Here is a 16,322-nt window from a genome sequence, read left to right on the forward strand (position 1 = left end):
TAATAGTAATAATAATAATAATAATAGCAGCAGCTAGTATCTAGTAGTAATATAAAATGTATTTATATATAATTTGTTTATATAATAATCATAATAATAAATATTATTATATAATTTCTTTATATAATTATATTATTAATAAGTATTATTAGTAGTAGTTATAGTAGTAGTAATAGTAGTATTACTATTATTATTATATAAATTATATAATAATAATAATAATAATAATAATAATAATAATAATAATAATAATAATAATAATAATAAATTATTATTTTTATTATGATTGTATAAAGAAATACTAAATTTATTTTTATTATTATTATTATTATTATTATTTTTATAAAATTTATTTATTTCTTTATATGTCTTTTATTTTCTTGTATTTTTGCTATACAAGCAGCAATATTTCAGGCAATGCTTAGGCTAAATTTAAGTTAAAACCTTAAAAAAATAGGAGAGAATTATGTCCAATAATTATATAAAACACTATTCTTACAACAATTTTAACTTTAATTCTGATATTTGATAGAAAATCTATATATAAACTATTCTTCTTCTTCTTCTTCTTCTTCTTCTTCTTCTTCTTCTTCTTCTTCTTATTATTATTATTATTATTAATCTTATAGTATAATAATAATAATAACAATAATAATGGTTTTATTAAATATATTGTTATTGTTATAGTTTTTATTACTACTATTGTTAATAATAATAATAATAATAATAATAAGGAGAAGAATATGGAGAATATTAATAATTAAAAATTATTATTTTAATTATTATTATCAAGCAGTTATAAATATAACAGAAAAACTGTATCAGTTATTTATATATATATATATATATATATATATATATATATATATATATATATATATATATATATATATATATATATAAACTTTTCATATCAATATGTACTATCGACAGTAATAGAAATGCTAGCATCATAAGCTGAATGCTTCTGCAGCAATAGTTCATCATGCTTTTTCATGAGAAAGCGGGACAGAGAGTGATTTGAAGATGCCTCTAATAAGTGCAACCACACAGAGAATGAAAGTGCGGCTGTGAAAGGCAGTGGGAGGTTGGTAAGAGCTTTTCAAGAGGCTGCTCTTCCAGCGTCTGATGCCCAGGCTGACAGATGGCAGAGCGGCCTGGCTCTAGCGCACTCACTGGGGAAAGACATGTGTACACGGTCCTCACAGCCTGATCCACAACCGCAACTTTCACTCCGGCTCTACAACTTACAGCTGCTGGCCTTAATGCCATCCCTGTCCCAGAATTCCCTCTTCTGCTGACTCGACAGCCATGCTAATGAACCTCTCCTTGATTCTCGAAGTTAGTTTTCACCGACTCTAATTATGCCTGGAAAGTGTCACTGGAAAAACGCTATAAAAAACATATTTATCCACCAGCGCTGGCTATTTTCAGCTCTTGTGCGAGTGGGTTGATCATTAGCTTGCCATGCTAAGGCGTTGAAGATGTGACTATGATGTCTCCGTGCCCTGCTGAGATGCATAAATCAAAGGGTTCGGGGGGGTATCTGGAGCCACCCGTCACTTTGACGGATGGGTGCTGTGGGCGGAGCCCAGACTGATTTATCTGCTCGTTTTCCTGCACTGTTACTCTGGGAGTGTCCATCAGAACAGAGCCAGAGCAAAGCAGCTGAAGGACTATTTCTATTTCCTTAAAACAGTGTACATATACAATTTTCTATTTCACATAAATGCCATTCTTTTGAACTTTCTATTCACAAAATAATCCTGAGAACAATAGAAAAATAGAAAAAAGTTTAACTTCAGTGACGTTGTTGCAATGCACTCTGGGATTTTGCCTTTGAATCTCCTTAAAGTAGTGTCTAGTCAGGCAGCACACAAGGCAATAAAGAGCTGAAACAATGAATGCTATAATGAAATACAGTTATTAAATATCTATCAGAAATTATTGCCAACAGGTGGATTAATCATATAAAGTCATGATTTAATTCACTTAGCAAAATGAATACATCTCTTGCACAGCTATTGTTCAGGTGATTTATGTTTTATACATGAGTTTTCATAATTCGTACAGAGCTGTTTTAATCATTTATGGCGCGCGTTTCATAAATATGCTGCGCATAGAGCTGATGATGTCATAATACTGAATCACAACACAAGTGATAAAAAAAATCAGCTCAGATTATGAGATTCAAGTCGTAAAACAAATGCATCATCTGAATCAATCTTAGCCTGCTCGACTTTCACAATGTGGCAAATAAGTGTGTTTCTCCCATTCTCTGTATCTTTCTCTCGCTCTCTAAACCTCGTATTAAAACGCTTAGTTTTTTCTCTCGCATTCTAAATGAAACAGCCTCTCCATTGATTTCCTAGGAGGAAACAACAGTCTCCCCCAAGGCTGCTTTTTCATCCTTAAAAGACAAATTACCTGACATTTCTAAACTTAACACAGTTGTGTGTGCGGCTACAGGCCTCTGGTATCGTTCTTATTTGTTTAAGCCTTAATGTGCTTCGTAAGTGTGTATATGTCCTAATGTGTGTGTCCTCAACAGACCCTCAAATCATGGGGAAGAATGCTCTAACTTATTATGATTACTGCATCTTCATTCATTCAATTTATTCAGTTATTATTCTGAATACAATGTAGAATTATTGTATTAAGTCCACCCTGCTACTAAACTGTAAAAATGGCTCATTTAAAAACCATTGGCTCATTAACATGTGACCCGCCCACATTCATCTGTTCAAAAGTCAGCAACCTGATTGCTACCATGCAGATTCTGGCCAATCACAACAGAGCTCATTTACATACATACGTCTTAAAAGCGCTAGTCTGCAGCAAACATAGATTGAAATTGCCGAGTGGAAGATTTGCCAGGGAAGATTTGCTTGTTTAACCTCTGATCTGTGTGATTAGTGGACAGTGGTCCTAAATGCGAACCCCTTCTCACTGTAAACACAAGCACAGCTGTTGGAATCACAGTCAGAGCACTGTAAACCGTAAAATGCCTGCCTGGAGGAGGTTTAACGTCCATTTGTTTGGATCTGTAATAACTGTAAAGCTTTTTAAAGCACCGTTCGTTCGCGCAGATCAATAGTATCATCACTGGAGCCTGCCACATACTTAAGGCCATGATTGTACTGTTTAAAGCTGTTAGTGAGGTGGAGAGAGATTGATGATAACTTGTTTGAGCATCAGATGGCTCACCCACGGACCGCCCACTGTCTCATAAACGCAGGGCACAACAGTGAACGCCCAGATTTTCAGCAGTCTTAGCGCCAAAGTTTTCCCCAATTCATTTTCTCAACAGGGATTTCAAACATGTTTTCAGTGTTTTTATGAAATATACAAAAACAACCAATAGTTATTAAAAGAAAATGAGGTAGAAATGCTACAAATAAATACAAAATAATAAAATAAAATACTATATATTACTTTATAATAATTATTATATAATAATGGATGAACATATTAAAAAGAGGAGTCCATAAAAATACAGCCCAATCCACTGCGTTAATATGATGTACTTTTTCTATATTGATTCTTACAAGTGTTTCTGGATTACAAATGTTAAATATGTAGTTGAAGCAAATCACTAGTTTTAACAAAACATACAAAAAAAAAAGGTTTAGGTGACTGTTACAAAGATTTCTATTTTTAATAAATGCTGTTCTTTTTAACTTCTTATTCATAAAAAAAATCCTGAAAAAAAGTACTGCAGCTTCCAAAAAAGACAAAGCACAACTGTCTCCAGTATTGATAATGAACCTCTGAAGGTGACACTGAAGACTGCAGTAATGGCTGATGTCATTCTTCGCATGACAGGAATAAATTATATTAAAATACACTCCAATTGAAAACTGTTATTTTAGAATATTTCATAATTTTACTGTACACACACACATACACACACTTGAATGTTGATGTACAATAAATGTAGCCATGTCAGTCATATATTTGTTATTATTGAAAAAGCTGACAGACTTTAGAGTTTATCTGTTTATCAGATTATCTTTTTATTTTCATTGTGAAAACCACACTTGAGTTATTAACATAACTAAGAAACCAACCTAAAATATAGGTTTCAAAGTACACATCCCACTTCTTTGAATGCAACAGTCACACACATAATAATAGGCATGATTGTTCCATTAGAGATGTGGATTAGAAAAGGAATGACAGCACACTTGCAGTACTGACAGGAAGAGTATCAGGACCAGAAGGCAAATGTCAGGTTTATATGAGAGTGTCAAACAGGTGACCATGCTTGACCAGCCACTGGAGCCCTTCTGATGTCAGAGGTGCCGCCCAGTGGAAGAGAGATGATGCGTCTGATTGGTGCTGACAGCTGTCCGTCACTCACAGGGTAAAGGGTTAATGCAGGAGAAGAGCAGGGAGGAGGGAAAATCAAGTGCTCCACACGGAGTCTGACTGTTGCTATGTGACAGCAAGAGCTCATTTCAGCTTTTCAGCAAGTGCTGAATCTTATTTTTAGAAAGATGACACACACACACACACACACTCACACTGTATGTCATTACATACAGCTATTTCTCTCTCTTTCTCTGTATTGAAAGTGGCAGAACCACAGACTACACACACCATCATGATTCATTTATATGCATGTGTATGAACTAATACATCTTCTTTAAAGCATTTCTGATATAACTTCTCAATTATTAAACTGTGTGCATAACTCATTCTGCAAAAACAGCCACATAGAAACACTCTGGAAACACCCGCAACTGCAAAACAAAACACCCTGATCACCCCAGCAACCTCATGCGCACAAAACACACAACACTGCAACTGCAAAGAACACCTTAGCAATTGCATAGCAACACCCTGGCAACCACTCATAAAATTTCAACCATGTGGATGTGACTTTCCACCACACTCTCACAGAAGTGAATGTGATTGTTTATCTTGTGTGTCATTAAGTGGGTGACTCTCTGCAGGGGGAGATCCACTCCGAGTCTCCTTACAGAGTCAACACACGCCGCTTAATCAATGCTGTCATTTACATACCACAGCAGAAACACTGTGTGTGTGTGTGTGTGTGTGTGTGGGGAGGGGGGGGGGGGTATGCAAGTGTGTGTGTGTGTGTGTGTGTGCAGATATTTGTTCAGGATTTATTCTGTAGTCAAGAATGATGAGGTTCTTGAGATTGGAATACTTTTTTCGAAATCTAGATAGAACTATAGAATGATAGATAGAACATAATATAGAATGGCAGAGGGAGAGAAAGACAAGATAAAAGATAGGATGGACAGATTAACAGAATCAAAGAAAAAATGGAAGAAAGAGCAGGACGGATAGACAGAACACAGACAGAATGACAAAATCACAGATAGCATGAGTGATTGATGGATGGATGATGTTTCTGGCCTATTCAGCCCATCCAAAATAATGACAAAAATCTTCGTGTTTTCATCTATACTTTCACTCTACTGTCAAGAGTCTCATTCTCACTTTTGGGATGGATACACTTTTTCCCACTCCTGTGTTGAGAGAAATGTTCTTTAGACTCCTCCAGCATCCTGCCATCTGAGTAAACGCTCATCTTTCCATTTGATGGAAGCCCTTCATTCCAGATGTGTACAGATGACAGCTTTTCACTCCAGCTATACGTCGCCTCTTCCATCTTTCAGTCTCCTGTGTTTCCAAGCCCTCTCTATCTTATTGGTGGATGCTTTTCACATGAGCAAGACTTACAGTATACTTCAATTTGCTTAGTGGAGATATGGGCTGTTTAATCATATCAAGTCTTCCTAGCACTTCCTCATGAAAAATTCATCTTAAGATACTTAGCAGAAATCACAGCTAAGAGTATTGCTTTATTTATATATATAAATAATAATAATAATAATAATAATAATAATAATAAAAGCACAGAGGACAGAGGTCTCCCTGTTCATCCTTTGCTCTGATTGAGTGTCTTGTCCTGGTTTAAGGGGCATAGCTAATTGCATCGAAAACAAATTTGAGTATCGCCAGCTGGGTTCACGTTCTCCTGTCAGTCATTTAGGAAGATGATTATGATGACAATAATTATTTAATAATACTCGCCCTCTTTTCTTTCCTCTGCCTCATCACTCCATCTTTGTTCTCTTAGCCAGACTCATCCATTCTGGTTCTGTTGGATATTCTGGTTTTTGGAACCAGGCTCATTGTTTCCCTCTGGTATTTTGCTTAGGTGTTTAGAATATTTTCATCAAAAAATTATGCTGTAATAAGAGACGAGATCTGAGAGTCAGAAAACACTCTGTAGATGCTTGTAAAGTCTGACAAGACACAAAAATCTCACCACAGCTCAACTATTAAATGCTTGTGTTATTCTTTTTTTGTCCAAAAGACCTGAGCTCAAAGAAGCAGCCCACAGGAGCAATGTTTCTAGCTGTTGTTTTTTTTTTTTTTTTTTTTTTTTTACATCAAAACAGAATCAACAGAGTTGTTGTGCATCTGTTGTTGTGAACATTTTAAGATGCCCCGTTCATGCATTTCTAACACAATGTAAAAAGGTCTCAACAGGGCCTGCATCTCAATTTGTACTTCATCTACACAGCACAATTTACTACCAGTATACTACCCTATATTTCCCAGTTATTACATTTGCAAAGTTCAAATTCTAAACAATGAATTTCCGGGCCTGGAAATCAAAAACAAAATGTATCTTCTCACTGCAAAACGAAACAAAACTAAACGAAACTAAAAGGAAACAAAACAAAATAAAACAAAACAAAAGACAAACAAAAAACATTAAAATAATACAAATCTAATATTTAAAAACAAATAAAAAGAACTATATAAAATCAACCTTTTAAATATTAAAATAAAATAGATAACTAAACTAAACTAAAATAATAAACTAAACTAAACTAAACTAAAATAAAGAGATGGAGGGACAAGAGTAAAACTCTAGGATGGGTATTAATTGACTAAAATACTGTACTATACTGCCTTCCATTACTCTGGTTGCCTTCAGGTTTAGAAGCTTTAATCATCACCTGCTGAGAGCAAATAAGACAGTGAGGCTCCTCTGCATAATTATCATGTACGTACGTCTGCGCAGACGACCTAATGATTTCACACCCTAGTGAGCAGAAACCCTTTCACTCAAAAGACCTGCTGACCACACTAATGCAGACATGCAATACGACTCTATTAAAGTCTGCTACACACGGGGGACGGGGCACAGTCAAACAACGGGAATGCACAATTAGACAGGGACCTATTGTTACATCAACATGGGTAAAAGATTGCAGAGATGTTGACTGGACGAGGCACATCACTGTTGTTGATTATCAGACGTAGAAATGCAATAACAGTTTCCCATTTAAAAACATCAAAAATGAGCTAGCTGTACCGAATTAGCTACTTTTTTTAATCCTACAGCTCAAAAGAGCTTGTTTAGGAATTGTACAGCGTGTCAAAAACGTGACAATGCTGTGCCACGCCAACACAATAGAACTACAAGGATCAAATACGCCTGTATTGTGTTGAGCCAGATTAGCTGTTCCCCTCAAGTACACACGCATTTATTAACATTATAAAGCGTACACAAAGTTGCTGGTAGCATTTAATTTATGTCAAAACCATAGGAGAATGCAGTCTTTAAGCTGCACTGCAGTCCGATACACACACCATGGAGAGAGAGACTTTCTTATTTGCGATAAGGATGTAGATTTAAATGTGAACATCATTAATCCTTGACTGCAAACCCTGACCTTTCTTAAGAAGAAAGAAAGAAAGAAAGAAAGAAAGAAAGAAAGAGAAAGAAAGAAAGAAAGAAAGAAAGAAAGAAAGAAAGAAAGAAAGGAACATTATTAACCAATGAAGCATGACAGGTCACACAGCAGCCAATAAAATGCAGAACGTAGCACATATCAGCCAATGAAATGCAAGACAGGTCACATATCAGCCAATGAAATGCAACACAGGTCACACAGCAGCCAATGAAATGCAGGACGCAGCACAAAGCAACCAATTACACGCAAGACAGGGAATGAGCTACACAAAAAAGTGGGTAAAGGTGTTTATGGACCTGATTTTTTATCAATGTCAAAATATTTTGTTTTAAAGTCATACACCCGGTGCAATGCAACGCAAGGTGCAGCGCAAGTGTGTTTGTTAGTTTCGGTCTGGCGCTGTTCACATTTTCCCATCCAGTGCTACGTATTTTAATTAGCAAATGCATTTGTGCCCATTTGTGTGTAAGGAACTGAAAATTGACTGCGCCATAGACCAACACAAACCTGGTCTAAAGTGGTCCTGCAGTGTGAAGTCGGATATGCAAATATTCCATGTACAAGTCGCACCTGAGTATGAGTCGCATCAGTCCAAAAATACGTCAAGACGAGGAAAAAACATATATAAGTCGCACTGGACTATAAGTCGCATTTATTTAGAACCAAGAACCAGAATGAACTAAGAGAAAACATTAACGTCTTCAGCCGCCAGAGGGCGCTCTATGCTGCTCAGTGCTCCTGTAGTCTACACTGAAGACATAGAGCGCCCTCTCACGGCTGGAGACGGTAATGTTTTCTCTTAGTTCATTTCTCTCGGTTCATGTCAAATTAATTTTGATAAATAAGTCGCAACTGACTATAAGTTGCAGGACCAGCCAAACTATGAAAAAAGTGTGACTTATAGTCCGGGAAATACGGTAGTGCCCATTATCCAAATACAGAGCAGCCAGTGACCTCTAGGATAATACAGAGGAGCCCATGAGTGTCTGCACACTCCACAATCTGCTGATTTCTTAGGAACTAACAAACAAGCATCCAAACACTTACAGGTACAGACACGCACACACAGAGAGGCATAAATCAGCAGCTGAAACGGATGGTGCTGCGCAAATGAACAGAATCATCTGAATCCTCTACCGTTCCCATGGTAACGCAGAATGCCGCAGAGTACCTGTCTTTACCTACAGCAAATAGATTCAAGTATGGAAATGAATAAAACACTAGATTACAGCTCTGACACTAATCGACTCTCTCGCTGTGCTGATGAGATTCCAAAAGTATTCCACACTAAAGGCATCGAGCATTTAAAAAAAAAAAAAAAAAAACATTTAGCATCCTGCAGCTCGCTGATTAAAGTGTTCCAGGGCTTTTTTTAGTGGCTCTTTACAAATAATGCATGCTCTCTCTTCACAATTCAATCAAACACTCTTCATTTAACAAATAATTACGATAATCTATCCATCGGCCCATCCAAAAATAAGCTTGAGGTTCGTTTCCTCATTGCTTTCTGCCTCTATCCCATCTAAGAAAGACAAAAAAGACCAAAAATAAAATTATAATAATTATAATAAAAACTATAAAATACTATATTTATTTTATTTAATAATAATTAAAAGATCACTTGTATTTTTTCCCTCACTTTTTCAATACTTTTCATTACAAATCATAATATATAAGACATGGAGAAATGTTTGGGGACAAAATAAATAAAAGAATAAAAAAATAATAAAGTGTGAGTGACTAATTTAGTAAAAAAAGTATATATTTTAAGAGTATAAGCATTTATCTGGCAGGAATGATAGATTGTTTTAATCATCTCGGTCACATCGATGTGATTTTACAGCTGTGATGACTATGATTATCAGGACTATGATTTATAAATGCAGTATATAGCAAGATTGTCTGATCTGAGTTCAGAAGGGGTTGAGAGTTAAATAAATGAAAGAATTAGAGAACCATAACCATACGAACCACAGCCAAGCTCTAGAAATAGCAGGCTTTAAAAGTTTGACAAAGTTTTTGTCTTTACTTTTTAATAATCCACCATCTAAAATGCAATGACCCGCTAAAGGTCTTCTCGTAATATACGTCCATTTAAGACAAGCGATGTATCAGCCTTCAGAGCAGATTTATTTAGTTCAAACAGCACAGTGGAGTTTTTAACCGCAGAAGAACTCCAGCAGCTCTCAGCAGATCTCAATGTCTTTGAGAGTATCTGGACTGGAAGACAAGCAGGTGCAGAAAGAGCCGTCAGACGTTCTGAAGCTCAGATGGGCTTTTAATCAAGAGTTCAGCAGTTTTCACATCTCTGATAAATGCATGTGAGAGGCAGTTCTGATAGGTCCATTAAAGCATTAAAGAGCGCTGACCGCATTTAATAGCTAAATAAATGCCGCTGGTTATGGGAAAGAATTTTAATGGCTCTTCTACTGCTCTCGTGTGTTTGAACGTCTCTGATATTACTGTATGTGTGTGTGCAGGGTTCAGAAAAAACACTCAATAAAAAACAAATGCAAGTTAAAACTGGCTTTAACCTTTATATAAACTGCAACATAATGCATATTTGAAATTGTGTTTAGTAACAAGTTTTGCTTAAAAAATAAATAAATCCATGTCAATCCTACCTGTACGCTTGAGGTGCAAAACTGAGTCACTTGGTAATGTGTGGCCATCTAGTATACAATGCTGTAATTCAACCTGCACTGTCTCAAAAATATCTAAGAAATAATTACTTTACAAATATATATATATTTGTAATACGTTTCATTATAAATCATAATATTTAAGGAGTGAAGAAATTCTTTTGAGGCAAAATAACTAACTAAATAAATAGAAAAATAAAGAATGATAATCAAATTAGAGTAATAAATTGAATAAAATAAAATAAAATATATACTGTATGGAGTGGAGAAATTGTTTTGGGCAAAAATATAAAAATAAATAATAAAATAAATATAAATACTGCTAAATATAAATATATATAAATAAAGAGAGCAATTTGAGTGAAATGAATGAATATTAATTAAATAATTAATAAATAAATAAACAAACAAACAAATACATATATAATAGCGAGGGAGATAATTAGAACTCTAGAAATAAATAACAATATATAAAAAAACAAAGCTGAAAAACATAAAATATAATACTGTCTTAGTATTTTGTTTGTCTGCTTTTGCTATAATGAACAATAACCTAATCAGACTTTCCAGAATTATTTGAGAATAATCCATAGAGCACGAACATCCTAAAACTTTCTATTAATTTTCAGATTGAAATTTAATTTTGAATCAAACACATCCAATGTGGACTCATACTGCATAAACAGCAAAAAATACTTGTCTTGAATAAATTTTTATGGCTGGTACATTTTCTCAATTTATCCACTACTGGCAGGTGAAACAAAACATTAAATCACACTAATACCCAACAAAACAGGCCTGGCGTAATGACAGATAAATGAGGCACTTGTGCTCTGACAGCCTCTTGGACACAAGCGTAACACTGAGGAAGGCAGAAGAGACGATCACCGTGTGATATGAAACATGTTTCATGTCACGGTCTGGTCATCTCAGATGAGTCCTCCAACATTTATGAGCTCATAAATATGCATTAATGTTATGCAGGTCTGCAGGCTTGAATAAACATGATCACGTGGCTGCTGACCCCCAGACAACAAGAAGAAAAGTGAAGAGGCACGACTGCAGATCCAGAAGTACAGATAAATATAGACACAAGTTTGAGCTTTGATCTCTGAGTGCCATCGGGAGACAGACAGAGAAAGAGCAGGTTACAACACACATACAACTCCCATGATGCTTTGCATCGAATCCACACAGTGATCACACACACACTTGTCACTTTCCAATCTATTTGGCTCTGCATCTACCTCTGTTCTTGTACCCAGAAATTGCAAAACATCTCAATTAAAACTTTACAGGAGACACTATAACCTGTCTACCTTAATAGCACACAATATAGCAAATTTGCTCTTCTGTACTTCATAAAAACCATTCACTGTTTAACTTTAAAAACTTTGTTGTGTGATATATGCAATATATAAGTTGTGACCATGCAATTAAATCAGATTGTGATGGTATAAAAACTGCATGAAATTAGACTAAAACATGTTCTCAAAAGGAGTTTTTTGGTGGAAAAGTGGAAAAGGCACATTCACATATACAGTGGGGCTCGAAAGTTTGGGCACCCCTTGCAGAATCTGGGAAAATATGAGTAATTTTCAAAAAAATAAGAGAGATCATACTAAATGCATGTTATTTTTTATTTAGTACTGTCCTGAGTAAGATATTGTACATAAAAGATATTAACATTTAGTCCACAAGACAAAAAAATGCTGAAATTATTAAAATAACCCCACTCAAAAGTTTGGAAACCCTTGGTTCTTAATACTGTGTGCTGTTACCTGATGATCCTCGACTGTCTTTCTGTTTTGTGATGGTTGTGCATGAGTCCCTTGTTTGTTCTGAACAGTTAAACTGAGCAGCGTTCTTCAGAAAAATCTCTAAGGTCCTGCAGATTCTTCAGTTTTCCAGCATCTTTGCATATTTGAACCCTTTCCAATATCTTACTCAGGACAGTACTAAATAAAATATAACATGCATTTAGTATGATCTCTCTTATTTTTTGAAAATTACTTGCATTTTCACAGATTCTGCAAGGGGTGCCCAAACTTTCGAGCCCCACTGTATGTCTTTAAAAAAAGGCATTTTTCGAGAAACATTTAGAAAATCTCTTTAATGAAACCCGTAAAACATGCCCATCTAATGCATGCCTACAATTATAAAATGGCACAAAGAACACAAAAACCTCATCCTGCACGAACGGCCTCCAACACACATTTCTCCTCGATTACAAATGCAAATAAGAAACATGAACAGAGACCAGTCCTACATCCACCGCTGGAGACAAATAACCTCTGAGTGTGAATATATTTGAATATCTGTATTCATGAAGCTAGGGACGGAGAGAGGAGAGTGTTCTTACCCCGCTGTAGAGAAGCCAGCTGCAGATGTTCTAGTATGAGCTGCTTGAGGACGCCCTCCACGCTGGCCTCCACGTGACGCTGAAGGGACGAGTGCACATTTGGTCAAGGAAAATGTGGCCTATCGGTATCACCCAAAACTGATGCATATTTGATCAGAACGTCCTATGATTTGCTGCCTCACTGACCTTTAGCATGTTCAGAACAATAATGCCACTCTGTGTTTTCTGCGTTAAATCAGCCAAGCTGATGAGCGTGTAGAAGGGGGTGAAATATTTGCACACAGCGACACTAATAACAGCGTTGAAAACAAAAGCTCATTACGTAACAGCAGTGATGCTATCAGAAGCCTGACTGCGAGCAGTGTAATGATGCTGAGCGCTGCGCTGACTCTGAGAGATGGCCTTCTTCTGAACTGAACCGTGCAAGTGTACTCTGGGATCTGGTAGAGAGGAAGAGATTCCTATTGGCGGATATGGACAGCAATAATAATAAAAACTAACTGGAATAGTTGACCAAAAATGAAAATTGAAAGGAGGGATGCTGATAAACTGTCAATGGATAGAGGTAATATGCGATATTTATACTATGGGATTGATTACTTGATTATGGTCCACCTGTGTTGGTTAGGCTAAGTATCTGACGCGCTCCTCCCTAATCTTATTAATAAAATTACATTTAGTGAGGCCTGACATACTATGAAGGTTACAGACTATGTGGCAGTGATATATCTCCTTATAATCTATCCAATGTGTTCACACGCAGATCTATTTGTGTTTATGGTTGGTTGACTGGCTCAGTATGAACTTGGACACATCCCTCATCTGGTACTCTTCATATCATTGTGATTTTACCCGTGCAAGAACGCCGATGCTTCTACACATCCAATCAGTCATGCTAATGCCATGAACATCACCACTCGGGACTGTGTCTCTTGATTATTTATTATTTTAGGGGTTTATTATTTTGTAAGTGTCACCGAGCCTCACCAGGGGCAAGCGACTCTTGAAGAGAAGAAATGCTTGTCTTCACGGGAGCGTTTAAACGCTATTAAAATGAGGGACGTTCGGAGCTCGTGTCAGTCTCCTGAGATAAACGGAAGATGATGAATGGCACTGGATGATGCGTAAGAAACCTGAGTGTCTGATTGGCTGCTGGGATTTTGTCAGTTTGGTGGATAGAAGATGGGATTGGTGAGTTACCGTGCTGCTCTTTTTTGAGAATGTAAAAACACTAACACAAAAAACATTTTCATAGCTACACCATAGATTTTAACGAAGCAAATTACAATTACTAATGGCGACACTGAGCCCTAAACTACATGTAAAAATACCATTTATAAACCATTATGTTTTTTCATTTGAGGGCATCTTCATATGTGCCCAAAGGGAGGTTCTGTCAGATTCACTTCTTAGGACAAATTTGTCCTCATACTATAGCTAAGTATATGTACTGCACACACACACACACACACACACAAGCACCATAAGTTTGAGCCATATGTCAGTTCATCAAGCTCAGTGAAAACATGTCTCCTCCAGTATGTCCAGCTGTTAGAAACAGATGCTGCCAGGCGGTCATCCTCACAGCTAGGACACATGTAACATCACCTGAGTCACTCCACATACTCCGAAACTCCAGCAATATAAAACAGCAACAAAAAACTACCATCTGAAAACATCTGATTCATTAAACAGACAGATACGACTCTAAAATTTTATTGGATGAGCCTGCAGTTAAGGCACATGTGATGCCTAAGGTGAAATCACCACAGACTGACATGGTTTATTAATTATCATAAAACTGAAAGTTTTGATAAACAACAATTTAAAAACATTATTCTATTCGAGAATAATTGATTATTGATTATTCTATGAACTATGCCAAAATAAAATAAAATTACTTTTTCCCCCTTTTATTTTACAGTTAGTCTGATGAACTGTATTAATTACAGTATATAGCCAAATAACTGTTTATTATAATTTTTTTGTATTATTCATTTGCTATTAAAACTGAATGTTCAATCATAATTATTATTATATTATTTAACTATTAACTAATATCTGTAAGGCTTGTCATACTTTGCTTCCACTATGCTAGGGTATTCTAGAGAGTTTCTAGGTAAAAAATAAATAAATAAATTAATTAATTAATTAAAATAAAAGCCTCTTTTTAGCAGAGTATGTGAGCGGAGCGAAGTGGGAGCGGAGCGTGGAGTGGAGCGGTGTGATTTTGACAGGAGCGAGGAGCGGATTTTTTAAAAGTTGGAGCATTGTGGTTTTCACTCGCTCCAAGAGCGCTCCACCACCGCTCCATCACGAGTACAATTCATGCCAACTGCATATTTAGCAAGTATTCACATTAAACATATTTAACTATAGCTTGTTACAGATGGATCTCTCAAATCAGAAGGTTACAATAACGACAATAGCCGAGCGGGAAGTTATAGGTTAGTTCTCAAGGAGTTTGTCTGTTCCTTTTACTGAATATTTTCGGGTCGAAGCATGATTTAAACACTTCAGCACAGCACATTCACACGCAATCGCTTTCGCAATAATGCATTCAAAGAAATGTAATCTTACAGTGTTACTTCATCTGTATCTGATTTTGAATGAGCAGAAATCTGTAAGAAATGCATTGGTCTGTAGACAAAATAAAAATGTACTGTTATTTTCATCACAAACAAAATTTGCACAGAAGAATACAGTAATTATATTAATGCTGACATCCATGTTATTAGTTTGGCATGTGGTAGGGAAAAAAAGTTTGCACACAATAGCCTAAAGCACTTTGAAACTCTCCTGTTATTTTTTATTTTATTTTAATATAGACTACATTATGAACATAACATTTTAAACATACTGAAATACTATAGCCACGGAGCGAAGGCGGAGCGGTGTTTCTGGTATCACTGAGCGCGGAGTGGAGCGGGAGCGGGAAATTGTGAACCCGGAGCGGAGCTGGAGCGGAGTGATTATTAAATGCTCTGAGTGCGGAGGGGAAATCGTTTCCACTCCACTCCTCTCACATACTCTGCTTTTTAGGCTAATGGAATATACAGATAGCTGTTTATTATAGTCTCTACAGTAGATTTAATTCTGTAAACATCTGTATAGTTTATCATAATGTGGAAGATACAATTTTAGACCTACTATGGAAAAATGTGACACTGGTCAAAATGATAAATTATCTTTTATGCCAAATATCATTAGGATATTAAGAAAAAAATCATGTTCTATGAATATATTTTCTAAATTTCCTACCGTAAATATATAAAAACTTAATTTTTTATTAGTAAAAAATTCTTAACATTGCTAAGAATTCATTTGGACAACTTCAAAGGCAATTTTCTCAGTATTTAGAATTTTTTTTACCCTCAGATTCCAGATTTCAAAAAGTTGTATCTCGGCCAAATATTGTCAGATCCTAAAACTCCCAAAACGCTTATTTATTCAGCTTTCAAATGATGCATAAATCTTAATTTTGAAAAATCGACACTTAAGACTGATTTTGTGGTCCAAGGTCACAAATATGTATTGTAAAAAGTACCCAAAATAAATATTATATATTAT

At 35.8% G+C, this 16,322-nt stretch overlaps 1 protein-coding gene across 1 annotated transcript in view; it reads right to left on the bottom strand.

The window, feature by feature from the left end:
* The window catches only part of LOC113119845 (trafficking protein particle complex subunit 9-like), a 57,367-nt gene extending 44,409 nt beyond the window's left edge, over nt 1-12,958 (bottom strand). The window contains exon 1 of the mRNA XM_026289531.1: nt 12,753-12,958. The gene's annotated coding sequence lies outside the window, so the exon portion shown is untranslated. The remainder of the gene's footprint in view (nt 1-12,752) is intronic.
* Nucleotides 12,959-16,322: the final 3,364 nt, after the last annotated feature.

Source organism: Carassius auratus, chromosome 19 (genome assembly GCF_003368295.1).
Source record: "Carassius auratus strain Wakin chromosome 19, ASM336829v1, whole genome shotgun sequence".
In the NCBI taxonomy this organism is placed as follows: Eukaryota; Metazoa; Chordata; class Actinopteri; order Cypriniformes; family Cyprinidae; genus Carassius; species Carassius auratus.